At 63.2% G+C, this 5,588-nt stretch overlaps 1 long non-coding RNA gene across 2 annotated transcripts; it reads left to right on the top strand.

Moving 5' to 3' along the window:
* The first annotated feature begins 1,242 nt into the window (after positions 1-1,242).
* Positions 1,243-2,384, top strand: LOC115286890. 2 transcript variants are annotated; one of them, XR_003906328.1, is made up of 3 exons: positions 1,243-1,310; positions 1,621-1,722; positions 2,124-2,384. It is a non-coding gene; the product is annotated as an uncharacterized LOC115286890 (long non-coding RNA). The 2 variants fall into 2 exon arrangements; XR_003906327.1 differs by having other exon boundaries at positions 2,083-2,384.
* The last annotated feature ends 3,204 nt before the right edge of the window (positions 2,385-5,588 follow it).

Genomic DNA, 5,588 nt, shown 5'->3' with positions numbered 1-5,588 from the left:
CTTACCACAATAAACCACACAGGAGGGAAAGCGTGCCTTTGGCGGCGGGCGCCGCGCGGCTGTGACCAGCAGGTGGCAGTGCTGCTCCGCAGAGTCGGGCGGGAGCCCCGCCCCCCACCTCCCCGGGCCCCTCCCCTCTCGGCCACCTCGGGCTCCCCGAAGGAGGGGCGGGTTTGCAGGGGGACCGCTGTGACCAGAGCGAGCCCCGGAGGGTCACCCGGAGACGGCTCCACGCGGCCTGGGATCCAGGACGGGGTCCGGGGAGCCTTCACGGCCAGGGGTCGCTGTCGTAATTCAAGCCTCTCTCTGTCACCTCCTGTTTGGGTGACTTGGGCGAGCCATTCGGGCCCCCCCCCCCCGACTCTGAAAGGAAGCTGGAAGATTCCACGAGGGCGGGGGCGGGGGGGGGCGCAGGGGGCGGTTCGGGAGCAACTACGGACCACGCACCGGGCGGCTTACACGGTAGACGTTTGTCTCTCATGGTTCTTGAAGCTGGTCGTCCAAAATTGGGGTGCCGGGGGGTGGATCCAAAATCTGGGCTCCCTGGGGGCGGATTCCTGGAGACACCTCCCTCCTGGGCAGCAGGTGATGCCTCCTTGCTGGGTCGTCCCTCCCCTGGCCCCTGTGCACCTGCAGGGCCAGCAGGGGGAGTGCTGCTGTCTCTTCCACTTAAAAGGACACAGGTCCCATCTGGTCAGGGTCCCACCCTTATGACCCCATTTAACCTTAATTATGTCCCTAAAGTCCCATCTCCAAATACAGTGACATTGGGGGTTGGGGTTCCACCGAATGGATTTTGGGAGCACACAGTTCAGTCTGCAGAAGCTAACAAGAATCACGCCCCCCGTGGAGGTGTGGGAGCTGCATACAAATGAAAACAGCGATAAAGCCCGGTCCCCTGTCGGGTCCCTGTGGGGTCCCTGTCCCATCCAGGCGGGGCCTGGAGGCCTGTTGTTTCAGGGAGGACAGGCAGCCCCCACTGGTCCCTTCTCCCCTCCCAGCTCCCCTGGGCCGGGCTTTCCCTGCTGAGGGGAGGGTGACCTGCCCACACCCCACACCTTCTGGAACATCAAAGCAAGACTGCCTGAGGCTGGGCTCTGAGCAGGACTTCCGGCAGGCGGGCAGGGAGCTGTCTTTTTCTCTTCCCACACGTACGGGACTCCTTCCTTGCCTACCTGTGCGAGCCAGGACGGATGCCAAGGCGGGAGGGCTGCTTCAGCCGGCCTCGGCCCGAGGAAGCAGAACTAAGGGACGGGGAAGACATGTGTCTTCTCTGCGCCCCAGCGTCTCTCTGGAAGGTTCCGACTGGGGTAGGTGGGGCCGGGGACGGATCTTCCATAGGAGTGGATAGCTTGTCCCTTGCGCTTGGACCCTCTACTTGCTTCCTCTCCAGTGAATCTGCCCAAGCACCCCTCTCCATCCCGACATGAGCTTCTCTATCCACGCACGGTGCCGGCTAGAAGCCCACAAACCTCCGCGATTTGGCCACGAGCTTCTGCTGTCTCGGGGGCTGGGAAGAGGCAGCGGTGGGAGCGGAGGACATCACAGCTCCACCCTCCGCACGGGCATCCTCATTATCACCATCAACAGCCCACACGTTTTTAACTCCCTCCGGGGCAGGTGCTGAGCGAGCCACAGTGGAGGCCACGGTCAAGGCTGAGCCCTGGCCCTGGGAGACACCCCTTCTAGCTGGGAGACAGGCCAACCAACAGCACGCGTAAGGTACATAACGAATGCCTGCTACTTTGTACATCCTCAAGGGAGCAAACAGCGCTCAGGTAGTCTGCGAGGGCTTCCTGTAGGAGGTGGGCTTTGAGCTGAAAACTGAATACAAAGTAGCAGAAGAGTATATTGGGGAGATAAAGGCAGAGGTCTGCAGAGCAAGTGCATGGGCCTGCCTCGCGGGGAGGGGGGGCCCAGGGGCGATGCTGATATGAGAAGGGCACGGGGAGTCATGAGACCAGGCAGGGACTAGGGACAGTCCTGGGAGGGTTCCAGTGTCGGGGCGGGGGGGGGGGGGGTCCTACAGCTGCACTTTGTCTCCGCTCTGCCTGGAGCTAAGACCTACCATTTTTCGACCAGTCTCTGCACACCAACTTCCTCTCTTCACTGTCCCCCCAAAGATTAGACCAGGCACGGACATCCTTTCGTACCGACCGTCAGCCTGACTCCGAGCAGAAGCCCCTTCTCGGGGGCCTGGGCCCCTGCCTGCTGTGCGGACTCTCAGCCCCCCCTCCTCGGCCTTCACATCCCGGCTCCCCGCTGTGCACCCGTGTGAGATCATACGTCACAGGGCCATAAACCACTCTGGAGTGTGTAATAAGTGAATTATTTACCCATGACCCTGGCTAAATGTTCAGAGGGATAAATGATTAAGCCGCAGATCTGTCAAAAAGTTCCCATAAATAAGTAATTCCGGGTTGCCTTAATGGGCTTTGTAAATTACTCATTCATGCCACCGCCAGATCGCTCTCTGGGGTAAGCCCCTCGCACCTGCTGATTTACTGCCGAGGTCTGCGGAGGGTGGGGCACGGCCTGCTGGCCCGCCGGGGCGTCCCTGGGTCACCGCCCAAGAAGCTGGGGTCGGAGGTGGACTGGCCGTCTTGGGCGCCTGGAGATTTGTCCTCTGGGGTGTCCTCCGGACCCGGGAGCCCGTCCTGAAGATAATCGCTCAGCGAACCCACTCTGAGCACCTCCTGTGTCCCAGGCTCTGCGCTCAATGCTGGGAAGCCGAAGACCAGAAGTGGCCGCTGGGAGCTCAGTCCGATGACGGAGACAAGCAGGGCTGCACAGGGTGATCGTGTCTCCCTGGAGTATGGGGTGGGGACATCGAGTCAGCAAGGAAACTGGGGAAGACGTCCAGGCGTGGGGCTTCCGAGCCTTCACTGTGCTGGAGGGGCTGGATCCCACCGCCTGAGCGGTGGTGCTGTGATGGCCCCACAGACGACCGTGGCCGGGGGAGGGACGGTCCTTCCCTCCGGGTGCAGGCCGACGGTGCAGCCCTGCCTGGGCACTGCCGGCTGCAAGCGCACCCGGCTCCCAGGGCTGCTGGCCGGGTGCCACGGGCCCTCCCATGTCACTGGCCACAGCGGGTCCCACGGCGGGGCTGCATCTCAACGGGACCACCTGCCAGGGGGAGAGGGAGACTGGTGGACGGCCCGGCACCTGCCCCAGTGCAGACTCTGGTTCTGCGAAGTCACCAGCTCTGCAGCCACAGGCAGGTGCCTGGACTCCTCCGCTGTCCGTTTCTTCCACTCTAGGAGGGGGTGATGGTCACAGCTACTGCGCTGGGAGGGTGAAAGGATCGTCGTGTTCCCCGCTCGGCACGGCGCCAGCACGGTGTACCCGCTCGGTGACTTCCGGTCGCTGGTTTCCATCACCATTCGCACTAGTCGAAGGGGACGTTTGATGCCAGATGCTGAGGACGGGGTCGCGGCCACACGCGCACGCACAAGCACAGGTGCACAGGGACCTGCCCGGGGACCCCGCGCCGGGGACCCTCTCTGCACCAGCCCAGCGCCAGCTGCAGCCTCCCCTTCGGCCAGGAGCAGGCAGCCCCTCCTCCGTCCTCTGCACCCACGCTACGTGTCCAGCTTGTCCGGTCCCTCACCCCCGGTGCTGCTTCCCTGCAAAACGAGAGCGACGTGACCATCCACAGACCGAGCGCTGGGGCTGGACCATGCCTCGAGTTCCCCTTCAGGCCCAGGCCCTTGATTCTCCTCTCCAACCGCCATCACCACGGCCTTGAGCAGCCTGGCGGCCTCCCGCCCCATCCTGCGTGGCTCGGGCCTGGGCCAGCCCACGGCCCGGGAAGAGGAGGAGAGCATCAGACACGGCCTGGCCTCCTCCGCCTTCCCGGCAGCCGGAGACACCAACTCTGTGGCTCCCCCGTCAGCCCAAAATGTGAGCGAGGGGGCAGGACGAAGAAGACGGGGCCAGCCGGCTTGTCCTCGAGGTGATTCACGCGGTCCAACCCATCCCCGGAGGAGGGCCCTGGCCTGGCACTGACCACCAAGGCCCCCTGCCTCCTGGCCCATTTCCTGGGGACCAGCACACTTCACAAGCCGCTTGGTGTTTAGACTCTCAAAGGAACAAGGCTGGGGCCACAGGTCGTGGCCCTGCTCTGCTGAGCAAGGCCTTACAGCCCACGTGGAAACTTCTACCAGACTTCCCGGCCAGCTCACTGCACGCCAGGTCCTGCCCTGAGTGCCGGGCATCCGGGGTGCAGCGGTGCCTCCTGCAAACTGCTCCCGGAGGGAAGACTGGCATCTCGAGATGAAAATATAATGCAAAAGGTGTTACCCAGGTTGGAGCCAGAGGAAGGGCGAGAGCCGTCTGGTGACAAGCTGAGGGTAGAGGAAAGGTGTGACAGCGGACGCTTTCTCTGTCCACCTTCCAGCCTCGGGGGCTGCAGGCGCGTTAGGGGTGAGCAGGGTCTGACCCCCACGCACGGGGAAGCGGGCAGCTCCGGAGGCGTGAGAGTAGGGCAGGAGAGGGTGAGGCGCTGCGGGTGCGGGCCGCCCCCCCCCCCCCCGCCCCAGGCACGGGTCAGGCAGATCCAGACCTGCAGACGGGGCTCTGCGCCCCTCTGGAGCCATTCGACTTAGGCAGCTCCGTTCCCGTCCAAGTGACGTTTGCCGCATGTCTATTGCACGTCCCCGGTGGGTCGGAGGCTGACATTCTGTTATTTAATGTGCCCGTTGCCGCGACCCTTCAGGTGTGAGTTGTGAGCCCTCTTGGACAACGGACGGACAGACGGATGGAGTGACGCTCGAGGAAGGAACGGACGGACCCACTGACGGGGTTGAGCTGGCACACATCAGCCCTTCTGTGCCCTGTGGCCAGGACTCGCCGTTCCCCTTGTGGCCATCGGGTCATGTTCCTGGGCCTCACGCCTGTGGATGGCTCCCGTCCCGGAACGAAGTCCCGTCCCTCTAGGTCTGGGGGACTGACGCGTCTGCCACCCATGTGCCCCGACCTCGCCGCGTTGCCTGCACCCTGAGCTGCCATGCGCTGAGCGCCTACTACACGCCACGCACCTGCCGTCATGTGTGTCTCGTCCTCACGGGGAGCCTGTGACAGGGACGTGACTGCGCCCCGGCTCCATGGCGGAGGAAGTGGGTTTGGGGAGCGCTGACTGACCTGCCCAAGGTCACGCGCGCTGCAGCCTGGAGGCCACACGCAGGACGCTGTTCCAGGTTTCCCGGATGTGAAGTGTGTCCTTCCTTCTACGTGAAACACCATCCCTGGGGGGCGGGGGGCCCGGGTGGCTCAGGCGGTTAAAGCGTCTGATTTGTGGTCTCAGCTCAGGTCATGACCTTGAAGTTTGTTCAGTGGAGCCCTGCCCTGGGCTCTGTGCGGACAGCGCGGAGCCTGCTTGGGATTCTCTCTCCGTCTCTCTCTGCCCCTCCTCTGCGCTCTCTCTCTCTCTCTCTCTCAAAATAAGTAAATAAGCTTAAAAAAAAAAGAAGGATCATTCTCTTCTTTCTTTCCCCAGATAAAAGACCTGGCCTAGGACTTCTGTAACCCCGGAGTCAGGTCAGAGCGCTTCCGTTCCTCCGGAGCGTGTGTCTGTGGGGCCCGCGAAC

Source organism: Suricata suricatta, chromosome 3 (genome assembly GCF_006229205.1).
Source record: "Suricata suricatta isolate VVHF042 chromosome 3, meerkat_22Aug2017_6uvM2_HiC, whole genome shotgun sequence".
In the NCBI taxonomy this organism is placed as follows: Eukaryota; Metazoa; Chordata; class Mammalia; order Carnivora; family Herpestidae; genus Suricata; species Suricata suricatta.
This window is presented reverse-complemented; position numbering and strand designations above follow the sequence as displayed.